Source organism: Diceros bicornis, chromosome 31 (genome assembly GCF_020826845.1).
Source record: "Diceros bicornis minor isolate mBicDic1 chromosome 31, mDicBic1.mat.cur, whole genome shotgun sequence".
NCBI classification, from domain to species: domain Eukaryota; kingdom Metazoa; phylum Chordata; class Mammalia; order Perissodactyla; family Rhinocerotidae; genus Diceros; species Diceros bicornis.
In genome coordinates this window covers 29,910,070-29,930,465 of record NC_080770.1, presented here as the reverse complement: position 1 = coordinate 29,930,465, position 20,396 = coordinate 29,910,070, and the positions used below count along the sequence as shown (strand labels likewise).

The 20,396-nt window shown below is 35.9% G+C and overlaps 1 pseudogene; it reads right to left on the bottom strand.

Annotated features, from left to right (window-relative positions):
- Positions 1 to 1,950: 1,950 nt before the first annotated feature.
- On the bottom strand, positions 1,951 to 3,949 carry LOC131395465 (cytosolic iron-sulfur assembly component 2B-like; annotated as a pseudogene).
- Positions 3,950 to 20,396: the final 16,447 nt, after the last annotated feature.

Sequence of the window (20,396 nt, the reverse complement as noted above, 5' to 3'; positions counted from 1 at the left end):
TGTTATATCTTACATTAGTATGGTATATTTGTCACAACTAATGAACTGAGGTTGAAACATTATCACTAACCATACTCCATACTTTATTCATATTTCCTTAGTGTTTAACTAATGTCCTTTTCCTGTTCCAGGATCCAATCCAGAACACCGTAGTACATTTAGTCATGTTTGCTTAGGCTTCTCTTGATCATGATGTTTCTCAGACCTTGATTTTGATGATCTTAGAGGTTTTGAGCAGTACTGCTCAGGTATTTTGTAGAATGTCTCTCAATTGAGATTGGCCTGATGTTTTTCTTATGGTTAAGCTGGGATTATGTGCTTTTTAGAGGAGATGATAGAGGTAAAGCCCCATTTTCATTACATCATGTCAAGAGTATATACTATTAACATGACTTATCATGTTGATGCTGACACATCATCTGGCTGAGGGAGTGTTTGTTAGGTTTCTCATTGTGGAGTTATTCCATTTTCCCTATGTCCATACTGTACTCTTTGGAAGGAAGTCACTATAAGCAGTAGACATTTAAGGAGTGGAGAATTATGCTCAAAATCCTTGAGAGTAGAGTATCTACATAAATGTTTTGGAATTCTTCTCCACAGGAGATGTGTCTCTTCTGCCCCCATGCTATAGTCTGAATGTGTTTGTCCCCCCAAAATTCGTATGTTGAAATCTTAATGCCCAATGTGGTGTTATCAGGAGGTGATGCCTTTAGGAAGTGCCTAGGTCACAAGGGTGGAGCCTCATGAATAGGATTAGCGTTCTTATAAAAGAGACTGCACAGAAATCCCTAGCCCCTTCCACCGTGTGAGGACACAGTGAAAAGACAGCTGTCTATGAACCAGGAAGTCCTCACTAAACACTGAACCTGCTGGCCCCATTATCCTGGACTTCCCAGCCTCCAGAACTGTGAGAAATAAATGTTTGTTATTTATAAGCCACCCACTTTATGATATTTTTGTTATAGTAGCCTGAATGAACTGACACTCCCATTAAGTTATTTATGTACTTAATCATTTATTTACGTCAGTATGGACTCGTGGATATTAATTTTAAATTTTGGGTGACCATCCAAAACAGCGTTATCTATTTTGTTGCTCAAATTGTTCCAGCTTTGGTCATTGAGAGCTCTTCCAGTAGGTTCCTGTGCCCTTTTGACATACTCTCTTGGTTGTGTGTTTTTGTTTGTCTGTTTGTTTTCATTTCTTGAGTGCTTTCTTACTTTCTGGCACCAAAAGATGCTGCAGGCTTATCTTGCGTATGTTCTATCTCAGCCCTAAATTAGCTATTTCTCCAAGGAACTATGCTTCCTTTTATTGGAGAATGATATTAGAAACCAAGATCTGGGCACTAGGTTTTCTGTAGTCATTGCTACTGGAATGTAGTTACTTCTGTGCCCTCTCAGCAGCCAGAGGAAGAAAATATGAGTGTCCTTGTGAATTTTAATTAACAGAAATTTATACTTTCAATGTTGTCCAAATTTCAATTTTTTAATGTTCTGTTTAATAAATCTTTTGCTATTCCAAATCCATGGATATTTAAATTACGATTATATTTTTCAAAAGTATATTAATTTATTTGCCACACTTATTTACATTTTTATCTTCAATCTTCCTGATTTTGTTATTTGTGTATTCATGATTTACGAGTCAAACTTTATTTTTTCCATATAGATGTCTAATTGACGAATAATTTATTTAAAAGACTAACCTTTTTCCCTAAACAACTGGTAATGAGCTTGTATCCAGAAGGTTAAGAGAACTCTTGCATAGCAGTAAGATGAGGGACAATAACCTAAGAGAAACCTGGTCATGAAACTTAATTTTCTTTTTAGTATATATATATAAATTAAGGGTTTATGGCAGAATACAAAATGTTAGTTTCTCACTGTCAGGGCTTCAAGCAAACAAGACCACGAGCCCGGGGTGGAGCTGGGGGGCTAGAAGCCAGCCTCAGGGGCAGGTCTGCAGGCCCTGATGCACAGCCTCCAGCAGCTGGGTGTTCTCCAGGGCAGCTGCACCCTGCTCCTTACCCACAGGCTCCTTGCTCACCGCACGCTCGGAGGCATGGGTCCCTGGTGTAACGTGCACTTCTGTCTTGGAATGTTGAAGAACGCATGACAGAAGCTTGACTTGGATGGGCGGGCCAATACAGGTGATCATGCTGCTGCGTGGAATGTGGCTGTGAACCTCACGGCCACTGTGCTCCGGGCCGCTCACCTGAACCCGGACTTGCTCTACTTGTTCAGTTCTTCCAGCGTCAGTGGATGCTCGCGGTCACTCACGCAACGAATCGGAGATCTGGCGCGCGACGACGCTGGCTAGAACCTGCTGGTCCGCCTCGCCCGCCGTCGCCACGACTCCTCAGAGTGCTCGTCAATGAGGGGCTCAGCAGTCAATTAAAAAAAAAAACTTTAAGGAAGAATTCTCTGGTTAAGATATTTGTTTTCCCAACTTCTTTTGGTAGATATAAATATATTTTCAAAATAGCGGTTTTTTTTTTTCTCCATTCCATTCCATAAATAAAATCTTCACTGGGAAATAAAGTGTCAACAGGTTCTTTTTTTTGCTTTGTTTTCATCCTAATATGTCTATATATAGGCATATAGATTTGGATGTTTATATATATTAAATATCATATATAAATAAGGATATACATGTAAAACAATATATATATACATAAAGCAATATATATATATAAAACAAGGGTATCAAGTCATCAAATCAATATATGAAAACTTCCTCTATTTCATTAGTTGTCAAGTGAATGAAAATTAAAACCACAATGAGATACCACTCTATCATGATCAGAATGGTTCAAGTTTAAAAGACTGAAAACGTGGTGGTGAAGACATGGAGCCACAGGACTTCTCTTTCACTACAGTGGATGGGTTTATTGGTACAACTCCTTTGAAAAACTATTAGCATTATCTACTAAATGTGAGCATACTCAGATATTTACTCTGAAGAAATGAGTGCCCTGTGACCAAAAGACATGTACAGGAATTGTCATAGCAGGTTTAAGAGCCGCTGTGGAAAACAACTAAGTACATATTAAGGGAAACAAGGAGAAATTAATCCTGTTATAGTCATACAATGTAACTCCAAACTACAATGAAAATAGTGATCAAAATATCCAGACTTTTGAAAAAAACCAACACATACTTTACAATTTCATTTACATAAAGTGCAAAGATAAACAAAGCTTATATATTCTGTTAGAAATCAGGAAAGTATTTTCTTTGGGGTAGAAAAAGAGGATGGTGTTTAGAAGGAGGCTTGTCTACCTTCAAGGGTGTTAGTAACAGTTTATTTCTTGACTTCGGTGGTATTTACATGAGTGTGTTTAGGTCTATGATAATTCATATATCTGTGGACTTAAAGTTATGAACTTTTCTGTATGTATGTGATGCTTCAATTAAAAAAGTTAAAATGCATTACATAAAAATAGGAAAAAAAGGAAATTAAAAGGTCTGTAAGTGAGGTGGTATGCCTCACCGTCACTGAATATCACGGGATCTACTTCATCTGCAAATCAGAAGCTTGGAATAAAGATCATTTTAGAGCTTTGTGACACAAAGATGCCAAAGGCATGCACTCTTAGAGGTAAGATGTGCTGCAGAGAAAAGGGTCAGGAATTAAAACAAACAACAGGCATGCTCTGATCAGAAATGTGTCTGTTTTAAGAACCTGGAAAGAGTGTTACATTTCTTCCTTGAAAATGACTGCTAAATACAGAGAACAGCAATAAAGTCAATAATTACAAAGATTTTTTTCTTTGTAAATCCATATTTCATGTGCATTAATAACAATTTAATTTATAAGGATTAATAATATTTTGATGAACACTAAAGCAATTAATGATTAATCTAGTTATTATAGAGTGCTTCTGCATGAGATAATATTTTGCAATCCTGCCAGCACAATCCATCTGGCTCTTACCTTTATGCATATTTAGAGGAAAGTGCATAGAATGTTGTATGCTGAACACTAATAATTTATTTAACAAATGCATTATTGCCAAATGAAATATTTCTACCCACACTTTAAAAACATATTTCTTAGTAAATATGTTTATTTTTTTTAGTCCTTCCTGGACTTAGGTGAGTTTGAGTTTATTTTTATTATGAGTTTAAGATGTACAGCAGTTTTATATAGTAAAATAACGTAAGTTCATCTTTCTAAGTTTTACTGCCTATGGCCTAAGCATAAAGACTGCATAGTTAAACTATCAGTTGGAAATTATTCTAAACTATAATAGTAATCCCTGTCTTTATTTAACAATATAATGAAAAACATTTGTTCTGATAATTCCTGAAGTGTGTGTGGTTTGCTTGACCCACAATGCAGAGGGTATTTTTGTCCTTTTTTCTAAATTTTGTCATTTTAACGTGAATGGCAGCTATAAAAATCCAGGTTCTTCTAATCTCTTATTAGCAATAGCTTCCATAAACTGAGTTGAACTATGCACTTAACAATGATAAACAGTACAGAGAGTCCACAGAAATTTAAAAATAGAACTACAATATGATACAGCATTCCCACTTCTGGGTACCCAAAAGAATTGAAATAAGAATCTAGAAGAGATATTTGCATTCCCATGTTCATTGCAGCGTTATTCACGATAGTCAATATGTGTAAACAACCTAAATATCCATCAACAGATGAATGGATATAGAAAATGTAGTATATACATACAACGGAACATTATTCAGCCATAGAAAGAAGGAAATTCTGCCATATGGGAAGACATGGATGAAACTTGAAACATTATGCTAAGTGCAATAAGCCAGTCACAGAAGGACAAGTACTGTGTGATTCCACTTATATGAATTATCTAAAATAGTGAAACTCATAGGAGAAGATAGTAGAATAGTGGTTACCACAGGCTGGGCGAGGGGGAAATGGGGAGTTGCTGTTCAATAGGTATAAAGTTTCAGTTATGCAAAATGAATAAGTTCTAGAGAGCTGCTGTATAACGTTGTGTTTATAGTTAATAATATTGTATTGTACACTTAAACTTTTGTTGAAAGGGTAGAGTTCATGTTAAGTGCTCTTAGAACAATGAAAAAAATTGATAAATCGAAAACTTAATAAATACAAAATTCTGACTCCAAAAGCAAAGGACTAACGGCAACATTTGTGAACTGCAGTGATGATTACATGTGTAGAAAATGCTATAAGCCCACTTCCAAGCACAGTCTCTAGATACAGCCCTGTTCTTTCTAATGGAACAAAATACCTACTCATTGAGACTGCCTTATTACTAGTGTTATTATCGAGCTACTTTTCTGTGTCCACATTTTTGTTTGAGTTACGGATGGTTGATGTTGCAGAAATCGATCTCTGGATAAATGTACTCATATTTTCTAAAACTGGGAATTTTTAGTAAATTAGAGACTGAATATTAATTAAGTTCCTATAACTTTTCTAAATTTATCTAGTGAGTTCTTTGGATCAAAGTTATTTGTTATTTTGATTACATCACTGATTTAAGTTCAGATTCCACAAAATAGAGTAAATTTCAAATCTATAATAGCATTATATGATTTCACACACATCTATTCTGTATTTCAGTTTTATTAGATAGAGTTTATTATTTCTATTTTTCAGATGATGAAAGACTCAAATTTGAGCAACTTGCCCAAAGTCCCATAATAAGTGGAAGAATTGGCAGTGATTCCAGGACTGCCTTACTACAGACAATGTCCTTGTCACTATTCCATTCTATTCAAAAGTCTGTTTTGCAGGTCACTGGTACCCGCGAATATTCTACCCAAGAAAAGGAGTTCTGTAATCAAATTTATTTAGGAAATGATGCATACAGCCTAGTCCTCTTGGAGACATGCACAATACATGAACATTATTAAAGTTCTAAGAATTTCTGCAATGATACACTTAACTTGGTTTAACCAAGGGATTCCCCAATTTATTTGACTCCAAGTCCTTTTCACCAATTAACATCCTTGTAGAACAAGCTTTCTGAGGAAAAGCCTTGAAAATTGAGTGCTGCATCACAATTGCTTGATTTTTTTTTTTAAATTTCAGTTATAATAATAATGACGGGAGTGCTGATGATTGCTAAAACATAGACAAACTTGTAAATGTTATGTTAGGTGAAAGAAGCAAGACACAAAAGGCCACATGTCTCATGATTCCATTTTTATGTAATGTCTAGAGTAGGGAAATAATCCATAGAGATAAAAAGCAGATTAGTGGTTATCAGAGGCTGGGCAGAAGGGGGAATGGAGAGTGAGTGCTAATGAGTATGAGGTTTCCTTAAGGGGTTATGAAAATTTTCTGGAATTATATAGTGGAGAAGTTTGCAGAATCCTGTGACTATATTAAAAATCAGTGAATTGAATACTTTATTTTTTAATTTTTCTTGGTAAGGAAGATTGACCCTGAGCTAACGTCTGTTGCCAATCTTCTTCTTGCTTAAGGAAGGTTATCACTGAGCTAACATCTGTGCCAGTCTTCTATTTTTGTACGTGGGACCTCGCCACAGCATGGCTTGATGAGTAGTGTGGAGGTCTGTGCTGGGGATCCGAACCTGGGCCACCGAAGTGGAGCACACAAGCCTAACTACTACACCACCAGGCTGGCCCAGAATTGTACACTTTAAAAGAGTAAACTTATTACCTGAGAATTATATTTCAATAATGCTGTTACTAAAAATTAAATAGAAGCAAGAGGAAATATACGTGGTTATTAAGCATAGTAGTGACTAAATAAATTGAAATTCAAATTGATTGATAAAATTTTTATTTAAAAAATTAGTGAGTTTGAAAAGTGATTACATTCTCCATCTAGCATGACCTTGGGAGCCAGAGGGATCAGAGTATGAAATTAAGCCTTATATTTACCAACTCTGCGACACTAGACAATCAATTAGTTTTGTTGTTGTTGATGGTGATTGCTTTGTTATAAAATAGGGATAGTAACATCCACCTTGTTGAGCTGTTGTGAGTGTTAGAGAGATAACTTAGGTCAAGCACCTTGCATTGACGTGGCACAGAGTTGGTGTTCAATACTTTTAGATGCCAGCAATGATATGCCAGCAATGATAATAAATAAAATTCTTTTATTTTATTGAGGTCACATTGGTTTATAAAATTATATAAATTTCAGGTGTACTCTATGTACTATTTCTTTGTGCTATATACATATTTTTATTTTAGCATATGTATGTGTAATTTTAATAATAATAAAAAGGGATAATCTGCCATTTTATTAGATTATCATCATTTTCTAAAAAGTGAATACACTGCAAATGGGAAGGAATCAGTGAGATGCCACTTGTAGTGTTGAAAATTGGTTCAACTTTATCTGGAAAATGGATGGGGGCTTCAATGTATTTATATCAATTGTTCTAATAATTCTTTCAGAAATCTATCATAATGAAAAACACAAAAGGAAGACAAATTTTTTTTTTTTTTTTTTGTGAGGAGGACCAGCCCTGAGCTAACATCCAATGCCAATCCTCCTCTTTTTTGCTGAGGAAGACTGGCCCTGGGCTAACATCCATGCCCATCTTCCTCTACTTTATATGGGACGCCGCCACAGCATGGCCTAACAAGCGGTGCGTCCGTACGCACCCGGGATCCGAACCAGCGAACCCCGGGCCGCCGCAGCGGAACGTGCGCACTTAACCGCCTGCGCCACCGGGCTGGCCCTGGAAAACAAATTTTTTATGAGTATTAATGCCATTTTTAGAGCATCAAGAGTTTAGCTAAGCTCCTCCATGGTATTGCTTCCTTGGCGTCCATTTTGTTTGGCCAAGCGGTCTGCAGGGACCTTAAACTGACACTAGCCCCTCACGTAAGCACATGCTCTAGATAACAGCCAGCAGAGTCACAAGCAAATGTAAGTTCTTGATATGACTCCACCAACTGCACTTGTGATCAACAGTCTCCCCCAACTCCCTGGGCCTTCCCCTTGTGTGCCCTTTAGATAAGAACCCCCTGGAGCTTACCAAAACTCCGTTCTTTTTGGTTTGAAGTGACCAATCAGGCCTTATCCCAGGAACCCCACAGAACTCCACCCACAGACCCTAATAAAGGCATGTGCCCCAAGTGCTGTTGTTCTCTCTGTCTGCACTCTACCTGACCTCCCTGCGTGGCCCCTCGAAGAGTACCACGTACTTCCTCTAAGACCTGTGAGTAATAAACCTATTTCAATTTCTCTTGTGGTCTTTTGTTGAACTACAGCTTACCATCTTGCATCCCAGGGTTCTGCTTAATAAATGCTAATTTAGCAAAGTCGTAACATGAGGTTACTCACAATGATAAAACTGGAAACGTATTAAATGACAAACAATTGGAATATGATTAAGTAAATCATAGTTCATTCACCAGATGGAATATTATGCACTAATTAAAATAATTTTCCTTTAAAAACATTGTGATGATACACCAAAACATTTAAAAAATTTAAAAAATGCGAAGTAAATAATTATAATATAAAACTTCATGTACATAATGACTTAAACCATGTAAAATATTCATGAAAAATATGATCGAAAAGAAACCTACAAAATCACCAAATACAAATAGCGATAATTTTTGGTTAATGTGATTATGTATTTTTTCTTGCTTATAGATAAATTTATCTTCAAACTTTGCACAATACATATGTGTTTTATAAGTACGTAAAATATTTTGACATTAAGTAGAAGAGTTATAATCTAACATAAAAGATAATCTGATAGGGTCAAATTAGATATATATTTTTGCAAAGTCCAGGAAAATAATGCCAAATACCAGTAAAAATAAAATATAATAATGACAGCTATTACCATTATTTGCACATGTACTACATTATAGACAATGTTCTAAGAGATTTTCATGTATTAATTATCTAAATTATGACAACCACCTTGGGACATAGTACTATTCTTGCCATCATTTAATATTTTGGGAAGATGAAGCAATTTAAGAATAAGAAAATCACTCAGCTGGCAATTGTTGGACTCAAGATTTAAACCCAGGCAGTCTGGCTCCAATAAGCTAAACACTAATAGAATAAAATCAGCAGTGTTTGCTCTTAATATATTCCAGTATTCCTGATAATTGTTCTTACAAATAATAAAAAAAAAAGCACTAACAGTCTTTTAACCTTTAGAGGTTTAGTCAGTTAAAGAAAAGAAGATTTATACACACACACACAAATACACACACATACACAAATAAAACCATAATGATTAATGTTCATGACTTTCTAAATGCCCTTTGTGAATAATTTACAATGAATGACTTATTTGCTCTACAGAAAAGATATGCATTTGTTAATTAAACATGACTTTATTTATATGACTTCTATTTTAAGGATGAAATTTCACCATATAGTTTGTGATAATCAAGACATTCAGAACCTAAAGATACTGACTTGAAAAGTGTAAGGACAAAATAAAACAAAAAGGCTCAAATATATTCAAGTATCTATTCTGGACAACTTGAGTCTAGATAGACAGGAATCTTTATGTTAAGCCTACGGTTCCTTTCTTAATTTACCTAATGTGTTTTGTAAGGATCTTACATAATTAAATTCTCAGACAATTCTTCTCCTCCATTCTAGACATAAATTCTCGCCAAAAAAGTGGTGAAACAATCTGCAGTTTTCATTATTTTAAAGGAAGTTCCAGTTTTAATTAAAGTTATTAATGTCATATGAAAGAGCTTTCCTTTAATAAGCAATTCTTTAGCACTTAACCTTGAATCTTACTCAAAACATACACATACACACACATTTCTACACACAATTGCCTTTAAAATGCTCTAATAAATTAGGGGGTTTGTACACAGAATTCTAGCCATGGCTAATTCTCAACTATTAGATATATCACCTTTACTTTCTGCAAAAAATAATATGATATTGGAATCAGAAGCTTGTGCACATATTTTATGTCTTTAAACACCTACAATGAGAGAGAGAAGCTTGTTGGGAAGAGATTGAGAACCTCACCTTAACTCTTCTTTGAAGTCATTCTTCTGGACTGTTTTTCAAGATCTTGAAGGATTACTTCATTCACTGAAATAGTTATTGCCTAATAGGGCTCTAATGGACTGAAAGAGTTAATAAAACTTCCAAGTGATACAGAATGAGCAAACAATTTACTACCAATTGAAAGATTATAAGGAACTACACAATCCCAAAACAGACTTTATAGAGCAGCATTTAATATTTTCACTTCAGGCCACACTGAAACACTGATTGATATCAACTCCCTAAGCAAAGCAGTCATGCCTAATCAAATAAAAATACTATTTGTTTAGAGAAAACTTGCAGCAAATTTCCCCAAACTTCTAATCCCAGCAAAGGGCAAACCTTGCAGAAAAGTTTCTAGAAATATCTAATCCCCCATATTTTTTGTTTCTGATATTAACCAGGGTTAATGATGGGCTACCCATGCTTCCAAAATATACTTTTTGAAACCTTTACCCTCCTTTTATCAATTTTATTAAATACTAGGGAGATCAAGCAACGCAAATAAAATGTGTCTCTTTGCAAGGAAGTAAAGAGACACTGAAGCAAGATTCTTCAGTTTTGTGATCTTGAAAACAAATTTAAATATTCTGGGCCCTGTCTTGTCATTTCTCTAATAACATGGTTACTTCTGTGTTCCTTTCTAGCACTGATGTTCAACAATTCTAATTGGCTTTGTGTGTGTGCATGTTTTCTAAGTCCTATTTTCAGAAGGTCAACGTTCCATATTCCCTAACAAAATTGCTCTTGGTGATAAACTCACACAATTAAATATCACCTCATGCCACATACAGGCAACATTGGCCATCTTGCTTGCTGCAGTCTGATGAGATTTATGTTTCTTTGTCAAGCATAGTACATTTCTGTTCAAAACTCTTTTACTATGTTATCTACTTTGAGCACAGCACTCCAGGAAATGAGGAGAAAACCCAGTATATACACTTAAAGTGTGTCTTCCAATGTAATGTCCGGTCAAAGAGTCAGGAAACAGCTGGGTAAACATTTGCCACATAGTGGGGGAGAAAGACAGATATAATGTACGCAACAACGGCATTAGAAGGATACAGACATAAATTAGAATTCTGATTTGCTAACTTAATTGTGTGAACTTAGAAAATTTATTACCTTCACTTATTCTTGTTCTCTCTATTATAAAAGGTAGATATTAATAACTGTATGCTTTTATGTAAGGTCTAAAGGGGGTAATGTATAAAAAATCTTGGCATATAATAATGGTGCTGCCTTGTAATTTTCCTGATTCTCCTCATTAGAACCATCTCTGTCTTCCCATCCTCGTAAATGGCAACTGCATCGTTCCAGTCACTCAGTCCAAACTTGGACGTACTACTGACTCCTCTCTTTATCACACACATCACCTCCAACGCACACAGAAAACTTGTTTGTTCCACTTTCTCGATACTTCTCTCTACCCACTCCAATTGTCTTGGCCCAAGGCACTCTCATTTCTTACCTAACTGCTCTCCTTTCTATACAGTTAATTCTCAATACATCCATCAGAATGGCACCTTTAAAACATAAGTCTAATCAAGCCACTGCCTTGGTTGAATCATTCTACCATCTTCTCAACTCACTTAGATTGTAAACCAAAGTTCTTAAAAGGCTATAATACCCTGAATGATTAGACCCACACCCTCAATACCTCCACCTTTTCTCTAGCCTCATTATTTACCACTTTATCTCCCTGCTCCTTGTTCCAACCAGCGTGTCCATAGTCCTGAATATGCCAAGCAAGTTCCTGCCTCAGAACCTTCGCTCTTGCTCTTCATCTGTTTTAAACGCTTTTGCCGGATATCTGTATGGCTCACTTCTTTTATGCACCAGTTTAAATATCACCCTATTATAGTCTTTTCTGATCACATGATTTACACTAGTCACATGTCGTGTAATCACATTTTCTTTACCTAGCCTTCATTATCTTCATAGTCTTACCTGACAGAGTAAACATGTAGTATTTGCTGGTTTATTTGCTGTCTTTTCTACATGCAATATAAGTTTCATGAAGGCAAGGTATTTGTCTGTTTGCTTTCTTCTGTATCCAGGGGCCTAATGAATGTCTGATAGATGATAGGAGCGTGATGAATATCTCTTAAAGAACAAATAACTGAATAGATCATACAGCAAAATGTATGTTTGCAATAATGTTTCTTGTGTAAAAGGAAGAATCAGCAACAAAAGGACTCAGAAGAGAAAATAATCATCCTTTCAAAGTATGTTAAAGGGAATGCAGATTTTAGAAGAACTGGTCCATCAGATAAACATATACACACATACACACACCACACACACACATACATAACATCAAAATATCTCTTTCCTAAATACTAAGTGGAGTACTAGCACAGAGAAGATGCTCAATAACCATTTGTTGAATGGACGGGTAAAGTAAAAGATGAATGGGGATGAATATATGGATGGATGGATGGAAAGATGGATGGATAGATGAATGGATGGATGATAAATGAATAAAGGAATTAACTAAAATATCCTTGAGTTTAAAATAAGTGAAGAACAGTGTAGAGACATGCCAGGCACATTATCTCACATGAGTAAGAACATTACCATTAGATAGGCATGGACACAGTAAGGATACTGCTTTGCCTGCTGGAGGAAGTTTATAATAAGAGGAACTTTTGCATAGTAAAAAAGGTCCAGGCTTGGGAGCTAAGCTGGCTTTATTTCACAGGTCTGCAACTTTACATCTGAATAACTACAAGTATATTTCTTTCTTTCTTTTTTTGTGAGGAAGATTGGCCCTGAGCTAACATCTGCCAATCCTCCTTTTTTTGCTGAGGAAGACTGGCCCTGGGCTAACGTCCAGGCCCATCTTCCTCCACTTTATATGGGAAGCCTGTCACAAAATGCCTGACAAGCGGTGTGTCAGTGCGCGCCCGGGATCCGCACCGGCGAACCCTGGGCCGCCGCAGCTGAGCACGCGCACTTAACTGCTGGCACCACAGGACCAGCCCCTGCAAGTATATTTCTTAACCAATAAAAGCCCCAGTGTTCTCGTCTGCAAACACAGGCATTTGTGTCATATTGTTGCCATAACGTCTTGATATAATGTATGAAAGGTACTGAAATATAATAGGTGCTCAAAAAAGGTAACTGACATTATTTGGGGAGGGTAACTGGTACCATGTTATTTTTGGTAAACCACCTAGCTTTGAACTGTATGTTACCCTTTAAAAACAAACTTTTTTTTAGAAATCATTAGAAAGTCTGTTTTTAAAAAAACAAAACTCATTTCATATAATTCCACATTTTCTGAACTGATTGAACAATGCACTGCTTTAGAGAATATATTTTACACGTCAGCTGGTTCCAGGTTAAAATGTATCGTAGTGGTTAAAATAGAGGCTTCATAATCAGACTTGTGTTTCATTTCGTGCTCTGCCACACACATCTGTTTGACACTGGGCAAGTTAATTAACTTTCTAAGGCTCAATGATCTCATCTCCAAAATAAGAATTAAAAACACCTATATCTAAGGGTGGTGGTGAAGCCAGAAAAGTACATTTTATACAAAGCTCTTGACCTTATGTAAATGAGCTTACACTCAATTATTCTTCACAACAAGCTATGAGGTAAGTAATATTATTATCCCCATTTGCAGAGGAAAACAGGAGGCACTGAGTGAGGAAGTAATTCGCTCAAGGTCACAAATATAAGGAAGCTAAAGTGTCACCGACTAGTAGCCTCGAGAATCTCAAGGGTGGGTTTGGAAGCAATTAACTCTTTTTCCAAATTGGCTCTGTTCCTTTTGTGTGTTAAAGAGGTGTAACAACCAGCCATCCTGAAACTGACCAAGCCTCACCACAAGAGCTATGCCCAAGACCTTTGCCTTATTTTTAATGCAAAGATCTCTCCAGGAGGAGCTTAGGCCTCATTATGTGGAAGCATGTTCTCCAACTGAGCCTGTGCAAGCAAATACCTGCCTCTCCCTTTTGAATATTCATTCCCCAACCAAATAAAATTTCCTGCTTCCCTTTGTTCAGGGATGCCGTGACTTTGGAAACAATTCTTCATGGCCTCCTATGTGCTACAAATACACTTTACTTTGTGAGACAACTTCTACTGGTGTAGTCTTATTTAATTCACCAGGAGGCAAGCCCACTTGGTTGGGTAACAAAAGGGCTGGATTTGCAACCAGGGAATCTGCTTCTAGAATAGCACTTCCTTATGTTGCCTCTCTGTGCTCTCCTTGTGGGAACATGCAATGACATTGAAGCCATTTTAAAAAGGAAGGATGTGCAACATTTCTCATACTCCTAGAAGTCATCACAATCCCCACATGTACTACTTTAGGTGGAGTGTTGGGACTTACACTGAGGCTAGGCATCTCTAACAAGAGCTGGAAACTCAGGATAATGCAGATTGTTTTTCCCATGGGAAAGTATTTTCAATTTCATCTTAGAATTCGAGGGAATAATAGGATATGCTGTGGTAAGCTGTGACTTTCATTTAACTGTTGGATTTTATCTAGTCTGTAACATGACAGATATTTATAATGATTTGTGTAACATCCGGGAAAAGATGCGAAGTGGCACGCTTTGAAGGAAACTGACATAAATTTGGTTTTATGACACTTTTGTCCATGGCCACATTCTGCTGTTTATCAGCTCTGTGACTTGGGGTTATTCCCTTCATCTGTTTGATCCTCAGTTTCTTTATGTATAAAATCTGAAAACTCAGAGTTATGACCATCAAATGAAATAATGTATCCTAAAACAGCTTTCAAAAAGTAAACATTGATTGAGTGTTAGCATGATTAGGGATAAATCATCGTAGTTTCAGTTTTGAATAAATGGTATATTCAACCCACAAACTTCACTTTACATTTCTGTCTTTGGGAGAAGAATTTTTACCTGTGTAGAAGTTCTCTAAAGATACATTTAAGCCATGGAACTTCAAAAAAAGAAAAGCCTGTTTTCCCCCTGAGAGATATTAATCTAATGTTTGACACAATGCAATGCCTCTTTCAACATAATATATGGAACCTAATTTAGTTTTTTCTTAATGACTCAAAATTATGAGAAAAGTGAGTACTGAACTGAATATCATATAGTGATCCTGTCGTAGGTGAGGAAAGTAAGGGGCTACTATCTCACTAAATATCCTCTTTGTATGGTCTTTACTTTTGGGCACCTTTGATCAAATTGTCACCTGTTTCATTTCTTGTGCCCAGGATTTTTCATACTAAATGTAGCTTTCCGTCAGTTCTTCTATTTATTTTCTAAAATCTGGAATGGAAGAGAACATTTCAAAACAAGTGCATTAAGATTATTGCAACAGAGTCATTAAGTTTGGAGTGAGAGTCAAGAGTCTCTTCTAGAATAAGACATGCGAGTTTTAGCAAAAAAATGATTGGATGGCTGGTGAATCTCCATAGAGATTGGGTCTTAGTTGGCTAGCTGATTTTGCCGGCAATCTTATCATCAAATAACTGGGGTGTATAATACATTCTCAAAATATCAGCAGAATCAAATGTCTTGGTAGGGTGAAAAAGTCCATGATTACTCTTATAAAATATTATAAGGTAGTTTAGAAAGTAGACAAAAATCCCAGGCTTCATTATTAAAACTGCTCAATTACTTCTGGGCCAAAAAGAATCCTGACATGCATATATAGAAATGCCCTGCTCCAGCTGAATGTTGTTGTTTAAAGAAGAACTTAATTCAGTTTTCATATCTAGAAACAGACCAAAAAAAAAAAAAAAAAGGAATGAATAACTAATTTATTTTAAATATGTATGCTGCTTGCCTTAAAAACAAATATTTTTAGATACTGCAAACATCATTTTCAGCACATTTAGATATTTGGACTTAATATATGCAAACAACTTTCTGAATTTCAAAACAAGGAAAGCAGAGAAACATTTCATTTAAAAATATTTTTGAGAAGTTTAGGTTACTGGGAAGAAAACCCCTCTTTTGGGCTTTCGAAATTGTCTGCAGCATGTGCCTAATTACCCCCTCTGCATAAAGGAGGAGGGTTTGTTTAGCCATATTTACAATGTGTTCTTACTTTCAAATTACATGTTTAACCACAAAAATGATGAGGCACAATGAATGTCAAGTTACTTTCATCCTAAATAGAAAAGAGAGTAAAAGAGTAGGTGAGTGTGTCTAGTTCAGACATTAGGCCAAATTCTGCTACTGTATTTGTTTTCCTACAAATTCTTCAAGTTTTTCTGTTACATTCTGTGCTTATCTTGTAATGGAATGTTACAAAACAAATTAATTTTTTTTTGCCAGGATTATTTTAAAGATACAGTGAAGCTTCTTGTGATTAATTTCAATTACAAAAATAGCTTGAACTGCAGGAATGATCTGAAAAAGTTTGCGGATAATAATGAATGCACCAAAGATAAAAGCTTTCTCACTAATGAAAGAAAGAAATAGTCAATATAGCTGGCCTGTGGTGAGTCTTCTCTTCCTTCAGGAAAAGTGAATTTACTTGCATTTACTTTTCAAGCTATTACTAATTCTTAACTTTGAAAGATTTTGGAATTGATTATGTATTTTTTAAGGTCAGAAGATGTTTATTCTCAGAAGATGTTCAGTTACCTAAAATATAATAGAACAAATTATATAAAATTATTGATGTCATGAATCTTTGCATCTCATAGATATTGGTCTATTTGAAATTTGTCAATAATCCAGAAATATTTTATTGTATGTTAATCATTCATTTGATAAACTGTGGAAGTCTTTATGAAAATTTTTGAAGATGGTGGGTGGATGTAGGTGTAGCTAAAGCTGTTCTTACATGACCAATTATGGCTGGAAAAATCTTTAGCTGCCCCTGCACAACATGCTCTTTAGTCATATTATGTTTGCTTTGTTAGACAGTTATTTAAGCAAGTGTAAAGGTGAAGTGATGAACGAAAACTGGTATACTGAGTTGCACTTTATTATTCTAATTGCTGCCTCTTTCCTTTCAGAATACAAGCAAAGCGATACTTATCAGATATTATAATCCTCATAGAAGCACAGAAAGAGAGAGACAGAACAAGGGGAAAAAAATTACCTGAGCACAATCTAAGAATATTTTATTTATTTAGTACATTAAAATTTAATATCAGTTCAGGTTTAATTTTTGTCTTTAATTTCTGCCAAAAGTTTTAAGGATTTGAAATATTAGATTAGTAAGTTCCAACTAAAGTCATATAGTTGTAAAATTTAAGCTATAGAAGTTACTGTTTAAGTTATAGCAAAGTATGAAAAGATCCGCCTTACTTTTTCCATTGTTTATTATAGAAATGCCTATAGTGATTTTGCAGCTGAGCAATTCTTGTGCTGATTTATATCATCAACCTCTTCCAGAGTAATCTTCCCAAACTACAGCTATTGTCAAAACAGAATTTCTCTGATCAAATGTCTTCAGATTCCCACTATATATTAAATAGACTCTAAAAAAAGACAGTATAGAATCCAAGCCTTCAGTAACATCCCAATTTATGATTCCATTGCTGTCTACCATCACTCCTACTCATATGCACAAGCTCTCCAGCTAAGTTAAGCTGCCTGCCATTCCGTAAATATGCACTTGTGTGTGCGTGCTGGCACTTCTACTTGAAATCCCCATGCTGTTTACATTATAGCTGATCTAAGCTCTTACCTGTTCATTCCTCTTGATCATTATCCTTTCTGCCAAAAGTAATCACCTCCTTCCCTGAACTGCCCTAGTGCTTGAATTCTTTCAAATAGCATGAGAATATTTTATTTATATATATGTAAATAAAATTTATTTATATATGTACTATATGAATGTATATGTATGCATAATATACATATACTTGAATATATATAATATACATATATAGGAATATAGATATACACATGTGTGTATATATATAGATATACACAGAGATTTACACACACACATACACACAGAGATTTACATATACAACCTATTAGTCATGTTCCAAATCATGTTTTCTTTACCCTTAACAAACTCCTCTCACAGAGCTTAACATTATCATGAACATAAGCATACAATAAATAGTGATGACATAATGAATGAGTGGCAAATATATAAACTTAAAAAGGAATATGTTGATACTTTTCCCCCATCTCAACATATGCTCTTGTGTCAGTGTGAAGGATCTATTTTCCTTCATTGAATCATTGCTCCCTGATTTAATGGTTCAACTATAAAATTCTACATGGTACACTGAATGAGAAACAGAAAAATCTAATGGTTAAAAGTGTTAGGTTTGGAGTCAAGGTTTAAGTCTTGACTTCTCCCTATAATATGCAAGTGTAAATTTTTTAACCTCTTTGCACCTCAATGTCCTCATGTAAAATATGTGGTTGACAACAGTACTTACTTTATAGGGTTATCATGGGCATTAGGTGAGAGAATATATGTAACAGTCTGAGCATTGTGTCTAGCATATGGCATGAGCTCAATAAATGTTAGCTGTTATTATTCTTGCATGTCGTAAAATCATATTATTTTATTTATTGCATATATTTCACATGATTTTTATGAAATAACAGCTATTTAGTATACTTATTTGTTTTGATGCATTAGTCATCTAAGTGTTTTATACAAATGTCTTCATCAAGTATTTGCACATAGCCAAAAAGTATATACTGCTTTAAATTTGTAAGAAGTTTCAAACAGTTACTGTGAGAAAAATTAAGTTTATGTAAAATTTTGTTAAAAGCAAATACCACTTTACTGATAGGCATGTTAGGAAAACACACACACACATATTTAAGACGATCATTAGCAGCTAAATGTACAAAATGCTAGTGTTCAACAGAGAGTATCAGTCTAAACATGTATTTAAAGGCAGTCTACAAAGTTCCAAATGTTCTGGGATTATGTGAAACCGTCGAGCTCCGGGTGCTGCGGTGCCACCACCCACTTCCCAGCTGTGTCCTCACCCTAAGCGGCATGTGAGGGAGGACAGTGGAGCTCCGTGTCCTCCATAGTAGGACCAGCACTTGACCCACCTCTGATACCAGAAGACTCACCACTGTAACCAGTCTACAGGAGGCCATAATTGGAATCGATTATCCATGCTGAATTTAAAGACAGTTAAGATATCCTTGTCTTACATACTATTTACCTCCATCCTGACCCAACTCTTTAAGTCGTCACTTACATTTTGGTCCCCTTTCTATATCATCTAACCTCAGACTCTTCCTCAACCACTGGAACATTTCCACCGTGCCCTCTAATACATATGGCCTGTTACCAGCCAGATCTTCTACACCTTAAGCCTCCTCTCCGAACATTCTTTCTCAAGATACCTCTACGTGAAATCTGAGAGGCATTGCTCCTATAGCCCTCTTAAGGGTGGCTATTTATTTCTTTCACACCACGTACCTACCATAGCCTGGATCTGGAGGTGGAGGAGTCTTCTACTTGCCCCTCACGGCTGGTTGCAGATGACATCTCCTCATTACTCCCTGTCTTAGTCAGCTCAGACTGCCATAACAAAATACCATAACCCGGGTGCTTAAACAGACACTTACTTCTCACAGTTCTGGAGGCTGGGAAGTTCAAGATCAAGATGCCGGCAGATTTGGTTCTTAGTGAGGGCCCTCTTTGCTTTCAGATAGCTGCCATCTGTCCCTATGACCTCTTCTTTTGCACCCAAGGAGAGAGAGAGCTCTGATGTCTTTTCCTCTTCTTATAAAGGCACTAAGCCCATCATGACAGCACCACATGCATGATGTAATCTAACTCTAATGAACTTCAAAGGGCCCACCTCCAAATACCGTCACATTAGAATTTATGACGTCAACAAATGACTTTTGGGGGGGACACAAACATTCCGTCCATAACACTCCATTAAATCCCAACTCTTTTGAAATTCATGTTATCTGACTACATGCTATTTCTAAATTTTGTAGTCAATATAAAACATTCACTTATGTTTTAACACCTGAATCGTCCTTCTCTGTACTGCTTATACTTGTTGTTTATTATATGGTCATCAACCTCTGGCAGGTGAAAGGTCCATGCCAATGGAAATTTCAGATCCTTGTCATCATCATTTGGAAGAAAATTTTCCTCCATCCCTTTTATCCACCCCATCTCATAGTCATTTCCTAGACTTTTTTACTACCAACAAATATATGACATCTAAAATCTTGACTAAAAGGAAACTGTCTTACTACCACCTTCCCAACATTTCAACTCACTTTGCACACACTTCAACAATTTATCGATTTCCCTGAATCATACAATCCATTGACTTTACTACTTTTTCAAGTGTCTACCACCAACCCCAGGTCTGCAATTTACTCTTGTACACAGCATATATTCCTTGGTCCATCACCATAGTTTCTCATTTAATACAATCAAAACACATAACCCACTCTCCCCTGTGTTACTCACTTGGCAAAACCCCAACTATGATTACATCCAAAACT